The sequence below is a fragment of the Vulpes lagopus genome, chromosome 9 (genome assembly GCF_018345385.1).
Source record: "Vulpes lagopus strain Blue_001 chromosome 9, ASM1834538v1, whole genome shotgun sequence".
Lineage (NCBI taxonomy): Eukaryota > Metazoa > Chordata > Mammalia > Carnivora > Canidae > Vulpes > Vulpes lagopus.
This window is the reverse complement of record NC_054832.1, coordinates 9,772,374-9,797,547: the sequence shown is the minus strand read 5'-3', so window position 1 is coordinate 9,797,547 and position 25,174 is coordinate 9,772,374.

Sequence of the window (25,174 nt, the reverse complement as noted above, 5' to 3'; positions counted from 1 at the left end):
GTGTTACAATGTCTCTGAGCTCCTACCCTGACTCCGGGGCTTACCTGCAACCTTAAGCCAACACTCAACCTCTCTGTACATCAGTTTTCCCATCTGTAAAGTGGGAATAATAATAATAGAATCTATTCCACAAGGCTTACTTGGGAATTAAAGAAATTAACATTTGTGATGTGCTTAGAACAAGCAGTTCCTGGCATAGTGCAAGTACCATACATGTTTCTGTTTGATAAAACAAAGATGCTGATTAAAATGCTTTTCAATGATTCTTTCTGCTTCCACACTCAGAGTTGGCTTCTGATTAGAAACATGGGGGAGGAGCAGGAGGTGCCTGGGGACTGAGACTCTAAGAAAGGCTGAGATCTTGAGAAGGTTGAACTTGAGTGGAAGAGTACTGCAGTTGAGTTGGAAGGCCTATGACCTGGCCCCCAGTTTGCTGGGGGGGGGGCACACTAGCATGGTTTCCAAGCACATCTCTGCATCTAGAAAAAAAAATAGGAAAGATGGGGTGAACTGTCTTCCATGTTGCTTCCATTTTTAAGTGATTTTTAAATTGAGAGTCAACAACCAAAATATAAGCACCCAGCACAACAACTAATCTTCCAGGATCATGAGAGGCACAGGGTGTGGTTTTGATGCTTACAGCATGCCATTCACCCCCTTTACCCAGGGTTCCATATTGAGAGAGTGCACTTGCAACCATCTGTAATCAAATGGAAAACCGTATATTCTGAAAATGTTACTATGGGCCACGCCAAGGCTTGGAACTCTCACATGAGGTTTTCAGTAAAAGCTGGAGTAGAGAAAGAGATGTAGGCTTATGGTTGAAGACAGACTTGCTACCCCTCATTCATAATCCAAATCTTGGTTCCCCCATGATGGTGTGTGCCTTCATGAGAGGGAGCTGGGGAGGGCAGGGTCTGCAGAGCCAGATGGGTAGACACGGCTGACTCATCCTTCTGACTTCAGATACATTTTGTGAGGATTAAGGAAATAGTGTATGAAAAGCACTTAACACAGTGCCTAGAACATAGTAAGTGGCAACAAATTAGAGTCATTATCATTAGTTTAAGAAGCCGTCTCTCAGAAACCTTAAATATGCATCCGGTTCGGCTCTCTTTTTCATACAGAAGACTTACTGATAATCCCCTTTTTTCTTATTCGAGTTCTCCAGGGATCTCAAATTACAAATGTAATATTTTATTTCCTTTACAATCAAGCCAGTATTCCTCTGTTTCAAAAGAGATGTCTACCACTTTAATTTAAGGTCTTCTTTTTGTTCTTGGATCCAACAAGGACAAAAAGATTCTCAGGGTCCTGGATGTAAATCTTCATGTTCTTGAAGGAAGTGATTATGGCCCTTATAGGCCATTGCCTCCTTAGAGACAAAGATCTGAATGTCCATGGAAAAATGGGCTCATTTTTTGTGATAAAGGTTTGTGATTATGTAATCAGAGGTTAAAATTACCCGAGAATTCTTGGCTGAGTATTCCACTGTGGTGACGCTATATCCAAAGAAAAAATTAAAAAGGAAAATGTTTGAGTTGCAGTAGAAAGATGCCCCTCCCAGCTTCTATATTTGTGGGAACTTGGAAATAATTCAAGTACTCAGCAATAATATATCAACGTGGATGCATATTTATTATCACTCAGGTCAAGTGCAGCAGGGTCACTGTCAAGATTCTCCACGGTGTGTCCACTGCTGTCAGCCCAACCCATTTCTTTATTCATTCAGCCTTTCCATCACCCAAGAACATTTCAAAGCTTATTATGTGAGAGACACTATGCTTGACCTTGGAATATGATGGTAAACAAGACATCATGATCCCTTCTCTCACAGATCTTCCTTCCTAACAAAGTAGCTAGGAGACTAATTAAATAAGGAATTATAAGGAAGCATGACAAAGGCTTTAATCTGGTAAATCATGACAAATGGATAGATCTGAGATTTGAACCTTGGCAGTTTGGCTTCAGAGCACATGGTTTCGTTGTGATGCTGTTGGTTACTTGCTGCAGTTAAACAGTGGAGAGAGCTGGGCTTCCTCTCTGGGCAGCTTGACTCCTCCAGGATCTTTATGCATCTAACATTATGCTCAATATTGCACAATATTGATCCATATTGCTTTGTTTCAGATGCCTGTGATCCAGCATGTGGAGCTGTATAGTCAGCACCTGCAGCTATACATCTGGGACCCAGGAAAAAGAATAGATGGTGACAAGGACTTCGGAGTCAGCAGTAAGGAGCTCACCAAAGAAAGGAGAAAAGGGCCCAAAGCGGGACATGGGCACAGCAGTATTTTACTGATAGGCAGATGGAACAGAAGAAGGAAAAAGACAAAGACAAAGATGAAGACAATGATGGAGGAGGAGGAAGAGGAGAACTAAAACATTAACATTAACACTTTTTAAAAGTTCAAGGGAGGAAAAAAAATATATTAAGAAGAAGGGGTTTGGGGATCAAAAAAAGACAGAATATGGACTCCAGGGTAATCATGTAGGAAAATACCAAAACTTTGTATTAGGAGGAAGAGGAGAGGGAGGAGGAAGAGGAGGGGAAGGAAGGGGAGGAGGGAGAGGAGGATGAGAAGAGGGAGAGGAGGAGGAGGAAGAGGAGAGGAGAGGAGGAAGAGAAGAGGGAGAAGGAAGAGAAGAGGGAGGAGGAGGAAGAGGAGGGGGGAGGAAGAAGAGGAGGAGGGGGAGTAGGGGGGAGGAGGAGAGGGAGGGGAAGGAGGGGATACACACAAGAGAAATGAGTGAACATGTTCCAAAAAAAAAAAAAAAAAAAAGACCTGTTCTAGGGGGGAGAAGGAGGATGAGGAGGGGGAGGAGGAGGGAGAGGAGGAGGGAGAGGAGGAGGAGGGAGGAGGAGTCTAGTGGGAAGAAAGCTGAGATGTCAATAAGCCAGGAGAAGATGATCATCACCATCAATGTAGTACCCGCAGGAGTCACTGCTTCCCCTGGAAAGGGAGCTTTCGGAGAAGTAGCCAAAGATAAACCCCATCACAGTAGCTTCAGTTGGTGATAAATGGCTGAGGCAGTGACAGCAAACACAGTTCTTTCGAGAGGCCTGGCTGCCCTACTTCCTCACTCCCAGGTGACACCAAATCCCAGAGACACTGCAGAAGAGACAAGGAGCAGGACAGAGGAAACGCTGGAGCGGGGAGTGAAGGGAAGGAAGTTTGCTTATTTACTTTTTTTAAATAGGGAGGACTTCCCTGTGTTTAAATGATAGGGGTCAGTGGAAGGGAAACTGAAAATGAAAGAAAGCGAGAGAACCTATGATTCTCTGAAGGGGAAGTCCCAAGGAATTTGGGAGGTGGAATATTGGGGAAACAGGAATGACCACAAAAGGGAGAGGTATTCTCTCCACTGTTGGGGGGAATGAAGAAAGGAAGAGAAGAAAGGAAGGGCGACTAATCATGGCTAAAGCCAATTGAGGTGCCACCACTTTAGAAAGCCGTTTGGAAATTTCCTACGAAGTGAAACATACACATTCTGCTGTAGCCTGAATGTCTGTATCCCCCAAATCTCTTCTGTGGAAACCTAATCCCCAGGATGGTGGCATTTGGAGGTGGAGCCTCTGAGAGGTGGGGAGGTGAGCAGGTGGGGAGGTTGGCGCCCCGATGCACAGGACCCCAGAGAGCTCCCTCCCTTTCTGTCGTGTGAGGACCCCGAGGTGTTGGTAGTCTGCAGCATGTGAGAGGGCGCTCACCAGCCCCCAACCATGCTGGCACCCTGCTCTCAGACTTCCTGCCTCCAGTACTGAGACCTAAAGTTTTTCTTGTTTATAAACCACCCAGTCCGGGGCACTTTGTTAGAGCAACCCTCGTGGATTCAGACCCTTACCTTCTGTCCAGCGGTTCCTCCCCTGGGGATACACGCAAGAGAAATGAGTGAACATGTTCAAAAAAAAAAAAAAGGACCTATTCAAGAGTGTCCACAGCCACATTGTTCATGATAGCCAAGACCTGAAAATAATCTAAATATCTGCCAGCAGAGTGGGGAAATAAGCATTAGTATATCCATAGTAAAAAATACCACTGGGCAATTAAAAAGGATGCACCACTGCTCCATGCAGCAATGTGGATAAATCTTACAAAGATTACATTGAAGTAAAAGAAACCAGATGGAGAAGATGGTACGCTGTATGATTCCACGTACAGGAAGTTCATGAACAGACACAACTAGTCTATGTGATAGAGAGCAGAATGGCAGGTGTCCACAGCAGTCTGGGAGCCAGGTTAGGGAAGGGGCGGGGGGGCGGGGGTGGCACGTGGAAATTGACTTTAAAAGGGGCATAAATGAATCTTCTATAGTGATAAGAAACATTCTTCATCTTGATATTTGGGTGATGGTGACCTGGGCACGTACATTTGTCAGAATTATCATTCACTGTACTGTATGCAAATCATATCTCCATAAAGAAGAATTAGCATGCCATTCTAACTACAGGGGAATTTATCTGGATTAACTAATCTAATCACAATAACCCCACAAAATAGCTACTATTTTGGCCCTCATTTTATCAGGTGGGCACAGAGAAGCCCGGAGCCTCCCCACATCCATGCTTCAGGGAAGGAATGAAGCACAGACAATGGGAAATGTGCAGGTCTCCCAAAGGCGAAGACAAGGCCATTGTGCAGCATGAAGGGGAAGACAGGGCATCAATGGTTTGAGATAGATGGAGAAAATTTGCAATCACTTCTGTGGAAAAAAAAAAAAAAGGAGAGCACTGATAGAAGAAGCACAGTAGGAGTGGGTCAAGTAACATTTGCCTTCAGCTTCTCTCTCCACTTATAGGATATTGTGCTTCTCCCAGGGTTTTTGTAAAAATCAAATGCATGAAAGGGCTTCACCAGCTCTAAAGCACTGCAGTATGCATGTATTTCATTTTAAATTCTAGAGAGAAAAGTGAGTCTTCTTGATGTTTTTAATGAGCCAAAGGATAAATTAATTATTTTTCCAAAAAGTAATTTTATTATTTTTTAAAGATTGTATTTATTTATTTATTCACGAGAGACACAGAGACAGAGGCAGAGGAAGAAGCAGGCTCAATGGAGGAAGCCCAATGTGGGACTTGATCCCAGGTCTCGGGATCACGTCCTAAGCTAAAGGCCATGCTCAACCGCTGAGCCACCCAGGTGTCCCTCAAAAAGTAATTTAAAAACACCTTTTCCAACGTGATCCCATAGAGGTTTTACTCTTTCTCTCTCTCCAGCCCCATGTAAAGACTTACTTAGAGGTTTCTACCCCAGCAGTAAAGGATCAGAGCCCCATAGGAGGGAGAGCCCTGGTCCTCCCACTCTGTGGTAGGTCTGACCTTTGGCAGGGATGACCAAGGTGGGCTGAGCAATCCATGTAAGAACCTGCCTGCCTTTGATACAGAGCCCCAGGAGAACGAGCACCTACTGGGGATCATTAGTGACCGGCATTTCCTTCCAAGCTAGTGGGATGGCTAAGCTACACAATTTGGATTAACACTGAATCTGAACAGAATCATAGGGGAAGGGAAGGAACTATAAAATAAGATGAAAGCAGAGAGGGAGACAAATCATAGAGACTCTTAAGTCTAGGAAATACACTGAGGGTCACTGGAGGGGCAGTGGCGGACGGACAGGATAACTGGTGATGGGCATGAAGGAAGGCACGTGATGGGATGAGCACTGGGTATTGTATGCAACTGATGAATCACTAAACTCTACCTCTGAAACTAATAATGCACTATATAATTAAATTGAATTTAAATTTTAAAAATTCGTAAAAAAGAATCTGAACTGAAAGCAGATCTGCAGTTTATCGATTTCCTTCCCTCCCCCATCTCACTCCTCAAAATGTAGGTACATAAATCATAGTCTCATATTTCTGGTCTCATTCTTAGGCTACAACCTTTCCAAAGTTCTCCGCAGACCTTCCCCCAAGAGTCCGAATTAGACCACAGGGTCTCCACCTGGATTTCCCAGTCATTTCATCTGCAACTGCTTTTTTATCCTTTTGCTCACATAGTATCATTGCAGGAGGTGGACTTCTTACGGTCAGGGCAACAGGGAGTGAAATAGTGACACGCACACACAAAATGCAATTCTATGGGGGAATCCTACCTTTACCTGTGCTGACCCCATTGCGGTGCAGTCTTGACCACCCTCACTTTTATGGTTCAAAAGACTGTGAAGCATCCCCCAAGTTCTACCAATTTCTCTCCTGGCTCCATTCTGCTCTTCCTCAGTTTGACTATTTCCCAAAGTCTCTTTCTGAATGATAAATTTAACTTTTTTGTCATTGTTGTTTCCTGCTAACTAGTTTTAATGCCTTTCCCTTCCTGTACAATAGATTTCTTTAAGAGAAATAACCAACCCCTCCAAGGGGCGTAGAAAGGACAGGTCCTCTACAATCAGAGCTTGGAGAGTTAAGACAGAGAAAGAGTCAGAGTTTCCCTCCAGGTGGTAACACCTCTGTTTAGTCTTAAAAGATGAATACCATCATTCAATAAGAACCAAGGTATTGGGACGCCTGGGTGGCTCAGTGGTTGAGTATCTGTCTTCGGCTCAGGTCGTGATCCTGGGGTCCTGGGATCGAGACCCATGTCGGGCTCCCAGAGAGGAGTCTGCTTCTCTATCTGCCTGTGTCTCTGCCTCTCTTTCCGTGTCTTTCATGAGTAAAAAAATAAAATCTTTTTTTAAAAAGAACTAAGGTATTGCCTAGGGAGGGACCCCTAGAAACAGTTCAATTTTGCCAGAACATGAAACCAGAGATGGAACTCGGCAGGAGAAGGGGCTGGAGCAGGAGGCTCAGAGTGTAAGAGATGATGGGCACCCCCACACACACCAAAAATTTGGCTTTCATCCTGTTGCTTTCATTTGCAACACAGACAGGTAATGAAAAGACAATTGGGGGCAAATTCCATCTTTTGCTCCATTCTAAGTTTCAGAGAACAGGAATCACAGTTCCTATTTCAACTCCCAGGAATTCAAATGCCAGGGCCAGCCAGGTACCCTACATAAGTCAAGTGTATTTGGTATGCTTCAGTTTTTTTTAATCATGTGGCCCTCACACTATCTTTGATTTCACTCTTCCTAGAGACCCGAGTATATAGAAAAAGTTCTCTTTGATAAAATGAACCATATACATGTAATGACAAGTGGTAGCTGACACTCGATCTAAATGCTGAGGAGCAATCGAACGTGGAAGAAACATTGAAATTGAGAGTCCCCCAGGTAGCCCTACTCCACATCTGCCAACTGCTGTCACCTGAGAACCTAGAACCAGCTCTGCCAAGGTTTCCAACTCCTCAAAAGAAATACAGACGTCTGTATTTTCATGTAAAATTGGTCTAGTTTTAAAGACTGACTTTTTTTTTTTTTTTTTTGGAACACCCTTGTGGCCCAGGGAAAACAAAGCTACAGAGCAAACAACATGTGGTTCATCAGTTTGTAACCTCTGTGTTACTTTCTTTGTCTCTTCCAACAGCACACCATGGGGACTCCATAATGTTTACCAGGTGGATGAATGGAAGTATGAAGGTCATTCTCATCCTTGCTCCCAAATCAATTCCTCAGCCCTCTGAGTCAGGGACTTTATTCTAGAGGCTGTACCTTCATACAATGAGAGGTCTAGAGTACATGGTGTTTACACAATGGTCCTTCAGAAGTAGAATCTCAATATATAAAAGAGAAAACAAGCTTCTGTGGCTGGATGGGGAATGCAGACCCAGAGCTGCACCCCCTGGACTGCCCCTTGTCTCATGATGAACCTCACGTGTTGCTTCCAATGAATCATGATGCTCCATATGAAAGCCATGTGTGCAGTAGACACAGTACTTGCTCTGGGGACAGAGGAGCCTCAATTTCTGTCCCAGCCTTTTTGCTCACTAGCTGGGAAGAGTCATCTGGCCTCCCAGCCTCAGTCTCTTCCACAATGGCCCAAATCTATAATTCAGGAATGAGTATCTATGTCGGTATTACTGTGGTGATTGATTGCATCATGTGTATGACAGCCTTTAACACAAAGCCTAGAGTCTAGTAGCTACTCAGTATTGGAAACTGATACCATGCATGATTTCAAAGGGAGAAAGGACAATATCTTTCACGATCCATCATAGACCAGCAAATGACACATAATCAACTCTTCCTACAATTACCATTGAAAGAGCATTTTTTTTTCCAGAGGTGAAGGTATCTACAAGAGTTAATATTAATAAATAGAGTTCTGGAAATTTAATTCTATTTCTCTCCTTTACTGCTATTCTCTGGTAAATATATAAAATGAGTTGTCAACAACTGGGAGGGCTCTGAGACTCTATCCTATTTACAGGTGAAGCAGTGAGCCCGACACAGTCTCACTGACATTGACGGAATGCAAGAGGCTCCTGAGTCACAGACCAAGGACTTTATCACTCACAGGAACAGCAAGAGCCAGAGGATCAGATTTTCTTGGGCCAACCCCTCAGGCCATAATTTCCAGTGCATGGCAAAAAGAGGGACAGGTGACACTTGCACCTGCCGTGTGTTCACAGGGCAAGCGCACTAGCCTCCCAAATTGGAGAGACTGTGAAGACAGAAACACAGCTCAAGTCCAGGAGCAGACCCTCCTCATGCCCCCTGCTCTCCAAAGCCAGGCTCACTGAGCGCTCTCCCAGAAGGCCAACCAATTTCATTCATCTTCCCCACCTGGAACAGACATTATCTCGTGGGGGAATAGTAACTGTTTCAGGACTAGCATTTGGTTTCTGCCGAGTTAAAATCCACTCAGATGGTGGGGTCGGGGGGAGGTGAAATGAGATACAGGGGCTGACATGGCCAGGAAGGACACCCAGGTAGCTAGTAAAATACAAAAATGAGTCTCAGGAATGTGAGCTTCCGGCACTTGCCTGACCTTCTTCCTCTCTCTTTGTTCTTGGTCTCATTTCTATTTGCTTCCAGGTGTCTTCATTCCACAGGGGTCTCTGAGAGGTAGCAACTTGCTTTCTTCCTTAAGATTCTGCACAAGTGGAGAATTAGAACAAAACCCAAAAATACCCTATGGGAGACCCAAATATTGCCTTTATTACCAACAAAGTTTGGGTGGAGGATGTCACTTAGTATGAAAGGCAAATAAGACTACAAACGCTAGGATGAAGTGGATTTACTCACCCAGTTGAGACAATGCAGGCAGAGACAACAGGGCCTTTGCCTGCTGGGTCCAGCCCAGATGAAGAAAGGCAGGAAAGAAGGAAGTGACTGGCCTCTGTCCTTGGAGAGTGTTCATCTAACACAAGATTTTTTTTTAATGGCTTAAAGTATTTATTTTTGATTTAAAAAAATGATAGACATAAAATGATTCTATTTGAAAACTCATTTTCAGAAAGTAGCTTTATAAATTTATAGGATAATTTATACCATGCCCTCTATTACCTAAATATTGAAAACTAACCTAAAGAAGAGATCATTTCATATATACACATGCAGTTGAACCAGTTTTTCCAAATAATGGATTTTTTTTTCAATTCCATGTTACTTTTTTTTTTTTTTAAGATTTTATCTATTTACTCATGAGAGACAGAGAGAGAGGCAGAGACATAGGCAGAGGGAGAAGCAGCCTCATGCAGGGAGCCTGATGCAGGACTTGATCCTGGGACTCCAGGATCGTGCCTTGGGCCGAAGGCAGAAGCCCACCCCTGAGCCACCCAGGCGTCCCCCATGTTACATTTTAGACGTTGTAACAACAAATTTGCAATTTCTTCAAGGTTTGATTTTTTAATGGAAGTAAAGCTGACACTCAATGTTATTAGTTTCAGGTGTGCAACAGGCTTTTTTGGACAAAACTTTATTTTTTAATTAAAAAAAATTGATATATATACAGTGGGAGTGACCAAAATAGAAGCTTGTGTTTTTTTCATGAGCTAATATTTAATATGCAAGGAAAATAATTCAGCAGAACTATTTATTTGTGTAATCAATGTAGTTTTGTATAATTTGAAAGACCTTTACATTTTGGTTGCATTTTGGGGCACCTGGGTGGCTCAGTCAGTTAAGCATCCAACTCTTGATTTCAGCTCAAGTCATGATCTCAGGGTCATGAGATAGAGCCCTATATTAGGCTCTGCACTTGGCGCAGATGCTGCATGGGATTGTCTCCCTTCCTCTTCCCCTCCCCCTGCTCTCACACTAGTTCTCTAAATAAACAAACAAATAATAAATAAATAAATCATTAAAAAAAAAGATAAGAAAGAAACTAAGCAAAGTATAAAATGAAAACTCCAGTGGTGCACAAGATCTAATTTTGGAAGTCTTTGAATATTTTAGGGTAATTTCGTGCATATGTAATTTCATGCATTCATTTTTTAAACACAAATTCCTAGAATTAAAATTACTTCATTGTGAAAATACACTCATTTTTTAGATTTAAATTGCTCTCTGAAAGTTTCATATCGATTTTTACTAGAAAATGCTTTTTAAGAAACTGCCTCTGAGTTAGAGATTATCCTCAATATAGGATTTCTTTTGCTCTGTTACTCTTCCCACACCTACCAGTCACATTACTCAGTCTTGCTTCCTGGGGCAGAATGAGTAGAGGGTGGAGAAAGGCCAAGTATACATATGGAGGAAATTCCTTCCTCATGGCAACAGAGGAGTCCTGAGAAGGACCTTTCCTCCAACACATCCTACAGTCCAGCTTTTTTTATGTGGTGAAAATATGGCACCAGCATTCCAGACTTCTTTCTTCCTAGCTTAGCAACTCCAGGAAGAAGGAAACATCTTTCTCCCAATGTCCATATAACAACCCCAGGGAGAGATGCTTGGGTGGCTCAATGGTTGAGCATCTACCTTTGGCTCAGGTCATGATCCTGGGGTCCTGGGATCGGGTCTCACAACCGGCTCCCTACAGGGGGCCTGCTTGTTCCCCTGCCTATGTCTCTGCCTCTCTCTGTGTGTCTCTCACAAATAAAGTAAAAACAAACAAACAAACAAACAAGAATATATCTGATGGCTTCCTTGCTTGGGTCACCTGCCCATCCCTAATCCAGGCGCTGCATCCAAAAGAATGGTACCTGAGGATTAGCCAAGGCTGAATCATGTCTCCATCCCTGAGGTTCAGGGTTCAGGGCCTATTTCCAAAAGAAAGGGGGTGTGAAAATGTGCTGAACAATCTGTAGTGCTCATCATTCTGAATAGCATTGCATTTGGAAATACATAAATCTTGTTATATTTGAACTTGAAAACCACCCTATGGTAGATCAAACGAAAAGGCAATGGTCCTTGTGATTTAGACTGAAGGACCTGGCACATCATAAGTGCTCTATAAATGTTTGATGGATGAATAAATGGGATAGGGGTAACAATCCCATAAGATGGACACTATTACCTACACTTTACAGAGAAAACTGGATCAGAGAAGTTAAGGAATTTGTGCAAGTTTATGGAGGAAATCGAGGGAGGATCTAGGATTCAGAGCTAGGCCTCATAGCCTGACATGTGTGTCTGAGGGATTCTTGTCAGTACTGATGATTAGCTTGCACCAGAATTCAGGCATTTGGCACATATCAGTATTCTTCACGTCATTTCTTGAGCTGCCTTTTCTCTCATACCTCAAAAATAGAAGTTCTAGAGAACAGAACTTCTACTCTGGATCTTGACTATTCCCTTCCAAGTAATTTTCAAACTAACATTCTGATTTAATAAGTATTAAGTGGGGCTCAGGAACCTGCGTTTTAGCCCACAGCTATGGAGTTGCAAAGGTCTGCAAAATCAGCAAATACTACTATTGCAATCTCCAGAAAACAATGCCCTCCTTTTTATTTCTGCCTTTCAAATCCTGCCCATGTTCCTCTCATTGGTAAAAATCTACCAAAAACTGTTAAAGGAAGGAAATCATGATGCTGCCACATTGACCACACACAATCCAATACATACACGCATCCACACACAGGCACCTCCATATCCCATTTTAGGAGACATATGGATGACCCATCCATTGATGGTCACTGATGAGAAGTGTTCAGAATTAAGCAGAAATTGCCCAACAAAACCATCTACCTTCATGCACTTTGCTGCTTCAATTCCAGCTGTAACATTCCTGCCAACTGGTAGTTCTGATGTTTCTTACAAGCCTCCAGACAAGAGGAATGTGCTTCTCTGATTGTGTAGACTATTTGTATTGATCCCAAGTCTATCTACCTATAGCTTTCACCCACTGGTCCTGGTTTGATCCTTAAAGCACACACATATCCAATCTAATCATTATTCCAAATGACTGACCTTCAAACATTTGAAGTCACTGATCTTATTCTCTGGAAACTCCTCTTCTCCAGACTATTACCAATTTTAAACATGGTCCATTTGATATGGCTGGAGTCCCTTGATCACCTCAGCTCTCATATATTTCCTTAATAAATATTTATTAGGCATCTTTGGTTGGAAGGAACTAAATGCATTCCAGAGAAAGAACCAGACATTTGGGGTTCTGGTACTGGCTCTGAGGTTTAGCTCATTATGACCCATGGGGAAATTTATCTCCTATTGACACTGTTAGAGAGTTTGGTTAGCATCTCTCAATTCCAGGGGCACCTGGGTGGCTCAGTCGGTTAAACATCTGACTCTTGGTTTTGGCTCAGGTCATGATCTCAGGGTTGTGAGACTGAACCCTTCATCTGGCTCAATGGGGAGTCTTTTTGAGATTTTCTCACCCTCTCCTTCTGCCTCTCCCCCCAAAAATAAAAAAAAAAAATCTTAAAAAAAAACCTCCCAATTCCATTTCTATAACATCATCTCCTCTTCTACATTTCTCCCATAGATATCTCTTTCTTCTTTTCCCTTCATTGCTGATTTGTTGTTTTCTTCCCTGCCTTTCCCTGGCTGTCTCTCTCTCATTTCACATGGCCTCTGGGTTTCACAGATTCTGTTTCTTTGTCTCCTATTTCTCCAATTCTGCTTCCCTTCCTGTCTCTCAGTCTACCTCTGTCTCCCTGTATCTTTCTCACTTTGAAGAATACCGTGTGAACAAGGACTTGTGGGAGGCAAAAAATCAAAACCAAGACAGAGTGTCTCTGAGTGAGGTTCTCAGCAGCCAATGGAAAGTTTTAAGCAGCCAAATGAGTCCCATTAAATGGATCTATGCATCAGATTCCCAGACCGTAGCCTCCTCCGCCAACCTAGCAGGTGATTTAAGACCTGGGAGGCCAAGGATACAAAAAAAAAGTTACTGTGCCAAGAACTAATGGACTATGAAATGAAAATGCTTGGCCTACCTGCTCTGTGTGGCCACCTCTCAGTGGGGACCTGCAGCTGGCCCAAGCCTATGCTGAAAGAAAGCAGGAAGAAATTTGTCCCAGAACTGAGTCAATAGAGAAAACTAGGAGAGTTTTCCAAATGCAAATAGCTCAAGCCAGGATTGTTCCCTCACCAATGCCATCCAACCCTCCAAATATGCCCATGGTGTGAGTTTCAAGGGACCCCAAAGAGTCAGGAGACCTGGATTTGACTCACACTAATTGACTGTGACCTTGGGTAGGCCACTTCTCCTTTCTGGGCCACTATGTTCTCATCTATAAAGGGAGGAGTACAAATCCCATCAACTAATCCTAGAGTTCCTCTAATTGTAAGGTTTCTGCAAAGGAATCTGGCCAATTTTATTTCCTGTAATTTGGTATCAACTGGGTGTCTGTAAGCATTTGGGGTGCCTCTCCAAAGGATAAAGGAGCCAAGAAATAAAAAATGAAGGAGAGTAAAGTTTTGCAAAGATATGTATTTCTTTATTCTGACCAAGAAACCTAAGTAGTTACATAAGAAGAGAGGCTCCAGATTCCTGCTTTGTGCTACACAGACACTCGATCTGCAAAATATGTCCCCAGATTTCTGCTTTCTCTCTAGTTCAGTGTGCTAAATACACTGTTCATGGTGTCAGCTTCTGGCTCAAACTACTGGCCTGCCTGCAGTTCCTGGCTTGGGGAAACAACACTGCCAGAGTCTTTGATAAGGGGAGGCTTCTGATTGAACCAAGAAGCAAATCTGGCCCAAGAAATTCCATCAGTACAATGGTCAGTGATCCTTGAGTTAGCCTGGAGCAAAGTACTGAGAGAGAGAGAGAGAAAATAATTACCAAAACCATAACAGAAGTCCCCTGTGAAATTCCAGGTGGAGACAATTGAGAGAAATGGCCAGCCACAAATGAGAGGGAAAATAGAGCAGAAACAGGAAGAGAAACAGAGGTGTCTAGGGAGAGACCATTTAATTCATGAGAAAGACAGAAAACAGGAGTCCCTCCATCCACGTGGTTCCTGGCAGCTTCCCAGTTCAGCGAAATTGCAACCTTTAGGAATCCATACAATGGTCTCTTCTTCTGATGGTGGCCTGAGGAAGAGTGTTGCTGGCAACCCACAGTCTCACCCACACATGGGGAGAAAGACATTCAAGCCCCAGGTATTGGCACCAAATTCCTTAAAAGTTTAAGAAAATAAGTAGCCATTGACATCAGTGGTATGACCTCTAAAACAGTCCCCAAAATTATACCTTTGGGCAACCTAGCAAACTTGACAACTTCCTTCTTGACAACAAGAAGACAACTTCTTGACAAACCTAGAGGATCTCAGTTCAACAAATGTTTTATAAGAAACCTAATAGACCACTAGTTTGTTCAACCTTCCCTCTTACAGTGAAGTGACTGGGGTTTTTTTAGAAGTAAAAAACATGTAAGTGAAAAACTGAATTTCAAATCTCTTAAGAAGCAGAGGGATGTTTGCCTTGTTTTTCATCAATAGCTCCCCCATAGGCCCTCCAATCAGAGTCCTCTTCTCTTGGGGGTGGGGGTGCAGTGCGAGGAAATACAATTTGCTTATGTTTCAAAAATCAGGCACACTCAACTTTGTGACACCAGACAGCAAATGTTTTTGTCTCACTTTCAGAAGCCTTGCTTCCTTTGGCATGTTGTTCTCTCCACCCATCCTGTCTTGTAATCTCAATTAAAATACTCTAACTCCCTGGCAACCAAGAGGGTACGAGGGAGGACACACGACCTTGGCCAGCCAAACACAGGTCCCAATTCACCTGACCACTGTTTTGGATTCAGGGGCAAACATGTAACTTAAGCAAAGCTGATAAGGATCTTTCCTTAGAATTGTTTGGGTTGGAACTGGAAGAAAAGAGGCCTAGCTCTTCGGGTCACAGAACTAGTGGTATATGAAATGAGGTTTTCCAGTAGCTGTCTTTCCTTCTAGTAGGGCTAGTTGGAGAAGTAGAGAAGAGTGAGAAGGCAGAGAGCAAATTATCTTGCTAGAGTCCCTAAAGTACAGGACCACAGTCAGATGCACTTTTAGGCATTGTCATATATAGAATTCTCTTCCTTCTATTTACTCCATACCCTTCTATGAAGCATGGAACTTTATCTTCATATGTCTACAGGCGTTCTGCTTCAGGTAGTTAGAGGATAGGTAGATAGATTGAGAAAGCCGTAGATACAGATATGTAGATGTTATAAATACGTGTTCTCCTCTGGGTAAGCGGGAAAGGGTAGATACAGAAAATTACATGTTGACCACATAGTTTCAGGAAACAGAAGTTGTGTGATGAAGAAAGACGGATCATCAACACTGATGGTCAAACACAAAGCCTGGGTAGAAAACAGTTTCCAAAAAGCGTTACAAGATAATGCATTCGTCTAAAGTGTCTAGAGAAAAGCTGATCGTGCAGACTGAATCTTTATCCAGAAAAATAAAGCCTTGAATAAATATTCTAATTATCATGAAATGGTATACAATGAAATAAATGTTGAGAAGGAGTAGGATAGCCTGTGAAAAGGACTTGATGGTCATGGGAAACAGGAAAGGAAGGAGAAGAATGGAAAGAAAACGGGATGAAGCCATTTTTTTTCATTGCTGAGCCACAGGTTCTCTTCAGTGAAATTGCAGATCATAAGGTCCCTGGAGAGGCAAAGGCCTCAAGTGGGAATAAGGTGAAAGCATCTCCTGATCCACGGACCCCAGCTAATTATCAGGGAGTCTAGGAGACCACGTTTGGGTACCTGGGAAAAATAACCTTCTGATAAAATTTGACCTGCCGCTCATGATGCGAAGTCTTGCAGGATCTGCCTGTCTGACTTGAATCTACCAGCAAGAGTCCAAGTCAGGTGAGACCATACTAGCTTTCTCAACTATTTTAGCTCATTTGAACTGAGCATCTATGATATGTAAGTAACAGATTTCAAATCCCAGCACCCTATTTTCTAGATTTGTGACTTTGATCAAATAAATCCCACTACTGATCTGTATCAGGGCAAGAGTAATACGTGAGAGCCTTCTGGAAAAGAGAGAATATTGTATATAGCCCAGTCCTCACAGAGCTGTCAGTGACCAGGAGTCCCTTCTTCAAAGGCTGTGTGTTACCCACTCTGCTGCATGTTTCAGAAGGCAAGGACGATGACTTAGTCATTTTCCACTCATATTTCCTGTTCAGAGTAAGTACCAAATGCTGTTTAAGTTGCTAATGATGAATGCTGGGAGCAAGAGATAAAGGCAGAAAAATAAAGGACAGAAAAGTAAGAAGAACCATAAAAAGATATTTTTAAAGCAAAGGATTTAGGCCATCAGATCATCACCAAGTTTAAGAAGGACAAAAAAATGTCAAATAGTTTCACAGGTATATACTTACCCCAAACTCATCCAGTTGTATACATGAAATATGTACAGGTCTCTGCACGGCAATCATTCTTTGGTAGTTTTTTTTTTAAGGTTTTATTTATTTGTTTATTTATTAGAGAGAGAGAGAGAGGAAGTGGGAGGAGGGGCAAGAGGGAGAACCTCAAGTAGGTTCCACACTGAGAATGGAGCCTGATGAAGGGCTCCATCTCAAGACCCTGAGACCATGACCTGAGCTGAAATCAAGAGTCTGACACTCAACCAACTGAGCCACCCAGGTGACCCCATGCTTCAGTAATTAAATATATACATATATGGGACACTTGGGGGGCTCAGTCAGTTAAATGCCTGCCTTCAACTCAAGTCATGATCCCAGGGTCCCCAGATCAAGCCCTTAGTCAGCTGGGAGCCTGCATTTCTCTCTCTCTCACTCCGCATAATCATGCTCTCTCTGTCTCTGTCAAATAAATAAATAAAATCTTCAAAAAAAATACATATTACTTCCTTTCTTCATAACAAAAACTAATAATAAACAACCATAACAAAAGTCATAAACCAGAAAAACAGCAAAAATAGAAGTACGGTGGTGACACGTATGTATTTTTAGATATTCCTACCAGAACTTTAGGAAAACTAAGCAAAACTGCAGATGTGAGGCTGTTCTTTTTTCACAGAGCTCTATAGGGCACAAAGCACTTTCTCAGGTATCCATGCATTTGTCCTTCACAAAAAATAAAATAAAAATAAAAGATGGATCAGAGCAGGGAGGTTTAATCCATACCAAGCTTATCAAAGCTTATTTTCTTATTATAAAATTAAAACATGTCCAACCACCAGAAATGTTGCTGTAAACAGCAACAACACCCCCCAAAAAGAAGTGAAGATGAAAAAAAAAAAGTCAAGTCAAACACATCTTACTTATTCTCTTCCTCAGTCCCCAACCTGACACAACTGGATATTGATCTATTTCAAGTCTTAGATTTTTAAATGCTTTTACATCATGAAGATTACCCTAAAAACATATTCCTGTAACATGCTTTGATCACTTAATGTTATAATCAGATTCCTAAGTTTCTATACTTTTCATAAACATCAAATATAACTCTGATATATTGAACCATTTTCCTGTTGTTGGATATTGGTTGTTTCCAAATTTTTACCGTTGTACATAACTTCTTGATACAAATATTTGGGTAAAGAGCTGTTCCCTGCTTTTTCTTTTATGTCATTAAACATTTAAATAGTTTCCAGAGGGGTTGTGCCCTCTTCTCACATGTACAGACCTCCTGCCCAGAATGATCACCAGTCAGCAGAGCTAGCTCCAAATTCCTTTTTCTGGCTCACCTCAAGTATCACCTGACCCAGACTTGAGGCTGAGAAATGGATGCTCCCATATATCCCTCTCAGTCCCCTGTACCTGCTGCTACCGTAGTTTTTGTTGTACTCTAGTTGTTATTTATTTGACCAGAAGTTCCCTGAAAGACTGGTCATATATATACCATCGTATTTTACTTGTGTTCATCCCAATACAAGTGAAAGCATTTTAAAAGCTTAAAGGATGTGAAGGGCATCTTCTATAACCTGAAAGAGCTGCAGTGCAGCCAGAGCAGTGGGGAGCACCAGCCAGCAGAGCATTCCCTGTCTCTCTTTCTCCATTCCCCCCACCCGTCCCGTCTGCTCAGAGCAGCCCACAGCCAAAAGGCTAAAGCTGACCTTAGCAAATGCCTCCTTGCCTTTTCCTCCCCTGGAGTGTGCTATAACTGTAGGGAAGGCCTCACCCACAGAGGAACGTGAACACACTGTGACTTCCCAGGGAGATAGGCTGTTATTTCTTGGCTCTGATAGAATCTTAGTAAACCATCCATTTCATAGGCAATGTCTAACACTCCAGCCAATGGGGAAACTTTTTTCTGACTTCTAGCAAAGAATGGAAGGAAGAAGGGACGAGTCGTATATTGTTTGTCATAGCAAGCCATGCTGACTGGATTATCTTAAGTACCAGGGTACAGAGATGAATCAAACTCAGAGCCTGCTCCCAAAAATCCATACATAGCCTAATGGGAAGAAGGTGGTTTGGTGGTAAGTCTTCAACAAATGGCAGGTGGCTGGGGTGCAGGAAGCTCTTTTTTTTTTTTTTTTTTTTTTTTTTTTGTAGCATTTGCCCATATCAGGTGTAATACTCTTACCATGGCTGATTATACTATTCAATTTTCATTCATTCTCAATCAGTGCTTAGATTCGATCTCACTTGTACTAAAACAGACCATGGGATCAGTCTCTGTGTTTGATTTTTTGCTTGCATCAGCCCTGTGTCTAAAAGCAATAAAGTATTTTTTAGAGCAGTCATAGAAATTCTCTGCACAGAAAACTTAAAACTTTGAGCCAGAGGCAGTTTCTTATGATGCTGATGAAATGTAATCTTCAAGGTTCCTTGCTTACATGTGCTCCTTCTAAATATACAAATCTTTGCATAGCTCATTTTGTGTCCCAAATTTTATAGGCTTCTTTAAAAAAAGACCAGCCTAGATTGTATAAGCTTGAGTCTTCATCGCTGTTTGGTCTTGTCAGCTTTTCTTTTCTTTTTTTTCTTTAGTGTCCACAGCAGAGTGTAAAGTACCTAATCCACCATTCTTTCTGATGAAATACTATAGAACACAGGTTTTGTGTAGGTGAGAGACTAGAACCTGGTATTTAGTTTCTAACAAGTTCCCATCTCATGCTAATGCTCACTTGGACCTACTTTTTGTTTTTTTGTTTTGTTTGGTTTGGTTTGGTTTGGTTTTTTTTTTTTATTTTTTTTTTTTTGGACCTACTTTTTGTAGAAAGTTCTTACAACATAGTCTATACAGAATCAACTTCTAAGTCCAGCAAAGCTTTTCCTTTGAGAGGTGCTCTATTTGAGATTACTACCTGTCTGGCCACTGGGTATAGTTAACCACCAATGTTGTCTTCCATCTTCTCATGCTAATTATGTCTTCTTTGCCTTCAAACCCAACCCACAGATTTCCTCTTCTGTGAAGACCTCTTGATTATAGTCAAACCTGATACTAAAGCATCACTGGGTCAGCTGAAAACAGTAGAACCCACTTCATCCAGTTAAAGCAAAACAGAAATTATCATAGGGCACAAAGTATCATATGGAAGTCCTAGGATCAAAGCATAGAGATATTCTATCAGGAACAACTGAGCCAGGAGAATTGAAGGATTTTTTTTTCCTTTGGGAAACCCATAGTTCAGCTGTCTACCACTCAGTATTTATGATGCTAGAGACCAAAAGGTAAGTCAGTGCTCAGATCCTGAAGAACCGAACAACCCCACCACCATGTGTGTCGAAAGCAGCAATGTCCCTACCTATGCCTGACACCTTACCTGGTCCAAAGCAGAAGCCAGCTGCGAGGGAGTCCAAAACTATAGCATTTTGCTTCCTAGCCCCTTTAGAACAGAAAGACAGGCTAAAATGGAATTCAGATGGATGTTGAGTGGGTCCATCTACAGAATCTGGAAACTCCACAAATGTTCCCAAATAAGTGGATGGGTGCAGTCTGACTTCATTGGTTCCCTGGTGGTTCCTGACCTTCATAATAACATCTCCTGAGACAGGCCTTCGACTCACTATGTGCTGACTTTGGCTCTATCTGCACGTGAATATTTATCTCTAAAATCCATCATCCACAGATGACAGTCTCTGGGTCCCTTAGTTCAAACTCTCGGGAGAGAGAAAGAATTTCCGCTGGCTGGCCAGGAAGTTGATTCTTCTCAGGTCAGGCGTCCATCTCAGCTTCAAATTTGTCATTACAGAAGTTCAAGTGGTAGAAATAAGATATCCTTAACCTGCCTTTTCTCCTGGGAAAGGGAATTTCTTAAAGAAAGGGACTTGGAAGTAATAATAGTATCCTGTAAGTGTGAGCTAGTTTTTAAAGGAGGAATAGCCATTCTCAAAATGGACAGGGTGGGGGAGAAGACCTTTAAAGGCAGTGCAGACTGGGAGCCTTTCCCCTAAGATCAGGAACAAGACAGGGATGTCCACTCTCACCACTGCTGTTCAACATCGTTCTGGAAGTCCTCGCCTCAGCAATCAGACAACAAAAAGACATTAAAGGCATTCAAATTGGCAAAGAAGAAGTCAAACTCTCCCTCTTCGCCGATGACGTGATACTCTACATAGAAAACCCAAAAGCCTCCACCCCAAGATTGCTAGAACTCATACAGCAATTTGGTAGCGTGGCAGGATACAAAATCAATGCCCAGAAATCAATGGCATTTCTATACACTAACAATGAGACTGAAGAAAGAGAAATTAAGGAGTCAATCCCATTTACAATTGCACCCAAAAGCATAAGATACCTAGGAATAAACCTAACCAAAGAGGTAAAAGATCTATACCCTAAAAACTATAGAACACTTCTGAAAGAAATTGAGGAAGACACAAAGAGATGGAAAAATATTCCATGCTCATGGATTGGCAGAATTAATATTGTAAAAATGTCAATGTTACCCAGGGCAATTTATACGTTTAATGCAATCCCTATCAAAATACCATGGACTTTCTTCAGAGAGTTAGAACAAATTATTTTAAGATTTGTGTGGAATCAGAAAAGACCCCGAATAGCCAGGGGAATTTTAAAAAAGAAAACCATATCTGGGGGCATCACAATGCCAGATTTCAGGTTGTACTACAAAGCTGTGGTCATCAAGACAGTGTGGTACTGGCACAAAAACAGACACATAGATCAATGGAACAGAATAGAGAACCCAGAAGTGGACCCTGAAATGTACGGTCATCTAATATTCGATAAAGGAGGAAAGACTATCCATTGGAAGAAAGACAGTCTCTTCAATAAATGGTGCTGGGAAAATTGGACATCCACATGCAGAAGAATGAAACTGGACCACTCTCTTTCACCATACACAAAGATAAACTCAAAATGGATGAAAGATCTAAATATGAGACAAGATTCCATCAAAATCCTAGAGGAGAACACAGGCAACACCCTTTTTGAACTCGGCCACAGTAACTTCTTGCAAGATACATCCACAAAGGCAAAAGAAACAAAAGCAAAAATGAACTATTGGGACTTCATCAAGATAAGAAGCTTTTGCACAGCAAAGGATACAGTCAACAAAACTAAAAGACAACCTACAGAATGGGAGAAGATATTTGCAAATGACATATCAGATAAAGGGCTAGTTTCCAAAATCTATAAAGAACTTATTAAACTCAACACCAAAGAAACAAACAATCCAATCATGAAATGGGCAAAAGACATGAAGAGAAATCTCACAGAGGAAGACATGGACATGGCCAACATGCACATGAGAAAATGCTCTGCATCACTTGCCATCAGGGAAATACAAATCAAAACCACAATGACTTTTAGTTTTGTTGACTGTATCCTTTGCTGTGCAAAAGCTTCTTATCTTGATGAAGTCCCAATAGTTCATTTTTGCTTTTGTTTCTTTTGCCTTCGTGGATGTATCTTGCAAGAAGTTACTGTGGCCAAGTTCAAAAAGGGTGTTGCCTGTGTTCTCCTCTAGGATTTTGATGGAATCTTGTCTCACATTTAGATCTCTCATCCATTTTGAGTTTATCTTTGTGTATGGTGAAAGAGAGTGGTCCAGTTTCATTCTTCTGCATGTGGATGTCCAATTTTCCCAGCACCATTTATTGAAGAGACTGTCTTTCTTCCAATGGATAGTCTTTCCTCCTTTATCGAATATTAGATGGCCGTACATTTCAGGGTCCACTTCTGGGTTCTCTATTCTGTTCCATTGATCTATGTGTCTGTTTTTGTGCCAGTACCTACAGAATGGGAGAAGATATTTGCAAATGACATATCAGATAAAGGGCTAGTTTCCAAAATCTATAAAGAACTTATTAAACTCAACACCAAAGAAACAAACAATCCAATCATGAAATGGGCAAAAGACATGAAGAGAAATCTCACAGAGGAAGACATGGACATGGCCAACATGCACATGAGAAAATGCTCTGCATCACTTGCCATCAGGGAAATACAAATCAAAACCACAATGAGATACCACCTCACACCAGTGAGAATGGGGAAAATTAACAAGGCAGGAAACAACAAATGTTGGAGAGGATGCGGAGAAAAGGGAACCCTCTTACACTGTTGGTGGGAATGTGAACTGGTGCAGCCACTCTGGAAAACTGTGTGGAGGTTCCTCAAAGAGTTAAAAATAGACCTGCCCTACGACCCAGCAATTGCACTGTTGGGTATTTACCCCAAAGATTCAGATGCAATGAAACGTCAGGACACCTGCACCCCGATGTTTCTATCAGCAATGGCCACAATAGCCAAACTGTGGAAGGAGCCTCGGTGTCCATCGAAAGATGAATGGATAAAGAAGATGTGGTTTATGTATACAATGGAATATTACTCAGCAATTAGAAACGACAAATACCCACCATTTGCTTCAACGTGGATGGAACTGGAGGGTATTATGCTGAGTGAAATAAGTCAATTGGAGAAGGACAAACAGTGTATGTTCTCATTCATTTGGGGAATATGAATAATAGTGAAAGGGAATATAAAGGAAGGGAAAAGAAATGTTGGGAAATATCAGGAAGGGAGACAGAACATAAAGACTCCTAACTCGGGGAAACGAACTAGGGGTGGTGGAAGGGGAGGAGGGCGGGTGTTGGAGGGGAATGGGTGACGGGCACTGAGGTGGACACTTGACGGGATGAGCACTGGGTGTTTTTCTGTATGTTGGTAAATTAAACACCAATAAAAGTTAATTAAAAAAATAATAATAATAATTAAACTCATCCCAAAAAGTAAAAAAAAAAAAAAAAAAAACCACAATGAGATACCACCTCACACCAGTGAGAACGGGGAAAATTAACAAGGCAGGAAACCACAAATGTTGGAGAGGATGCGGAGAAAAGGGAACCCTCTTACACTGTTGGTGGGAATGTGAACTGGTGCAGCCACTCTGGAAAACTGTGTGGAGGTTCCTCAAAGAGTTAAAAATAGACCTGCCCTACGACCCAGCAATTGCACTGTTGGGGATTTACCCCAAAGATTCAGATGCAATGAAACGTCAGGACACCTGCACCCCGATGTTTCTATCAGCAATGGCCACAATAGCCAAACTGTGGAAGGAGCCTCGGTGTCCATCGAAAGATGAATGGATAAAGAAGATGTGGTTTATGTATACAATGGAATATTACTCAGCAATTAGAAACGACAAATACCCACCATTTGCTTCAACGTGGATGGAACTGGAGGGTATTATGCTAAGTGAAATAAGTCAATCGGAGAGGGACAAACAGTGTATGTTCTCATTCATTTGGGGAATATGAATAATAGTGAAAGGGAATATAAAGGAAGGGAGAAGAAATGTTGGGAAATATCCGGAAGGGAGACAGAACATAAAGACTCCTAACTCGGGGAAACGAACTAGGGGTGGTGGAAGGGGAGGAGGGCGGGTGTTGGAGGGGAAGGGGTGACGGGCACTGAGGTGGACACTTGACGGGATGAGCACTGGGTGTTTTTCTGTATGTTGGTAAATTGAACACCAATAAAAATTAATTAAAAAAAAAATAAAGGCAGTGCAGACAGACACGAAGGCATAAAGCCTTCAACCAGTTCATTAAACATTTTATGATGAACTGGGTCCTTTTTTTTTTTCACTGAGTTCCAAATATCTTTGCTAATATTTGCCTTTCCCAAAACATTAAAAGCAAATATTAGCCCTCTTTCCACTGCCTACACTGAACTTGAAAAAAAATTTAATTCTCATTTCTATCCCTTTTCCCTTCATCTTTCAACTTCTTCATAAGCCTCTGACAATTCTTAGGCACACTGTATAATTTCATTAAGAATTTCTCCATTAGGGATGCCTGGCTGGCTCAATCAGTGGAGTGTGCAACTCTTGATCTCAGGGTCATGAGTTTGAGTCCCATACTGCGGGTAGCATTATTTATTAAAATAGAAAATAAATTAAGACAAAGTTTTTTTTTAAAAAAAGAGCTTCTCCATCTACAAAATGGGAATAAGTGAACCTACTTCTGTGTTACAGTGAGAAGCAAATGGTGTGAACAATGTGAACATACACAGTGAACCCTAACACGACTGCATAAATGAAAGTGATTGAAACGGTGGTGATGGCATCTCTAGCATAGACTTTCCTAAGGCATTGAAGGTGCTTCTTGACATTTCCCAATTAATCCCTGTGTGTCCCTCAGGTGGCAAAGGACGCAATGCAGGATGCAGCTCTAAAGAGCATCACTGCTTCTGCCTCATGCTGGCTCAGCAAGTCTGCTGCAAAGCTTGGCGCAGATGCCAGGGTCCTCACCTCTCAGCCCTCAGCAGGGTCTTGTGCACACTCAGGCTTTGTTTCTGTGACTGCTGCAGCTGCTCACCTAAGAACAACCTAAAATACTGTCTAGGCTAAGCTGGGGCCAGCACTGCACCTGCTTTGGGCTTCTATTGAGAGTCAAGGACAGTTAAAACTGGAAGGACCTTAGATTCTTTCATCTTGCCCAAACTCCAGCTTGCCCATTCTCAGCCAATGGCACCAGCAGTTACCCAGTCACTCAAGCCAAAAGTC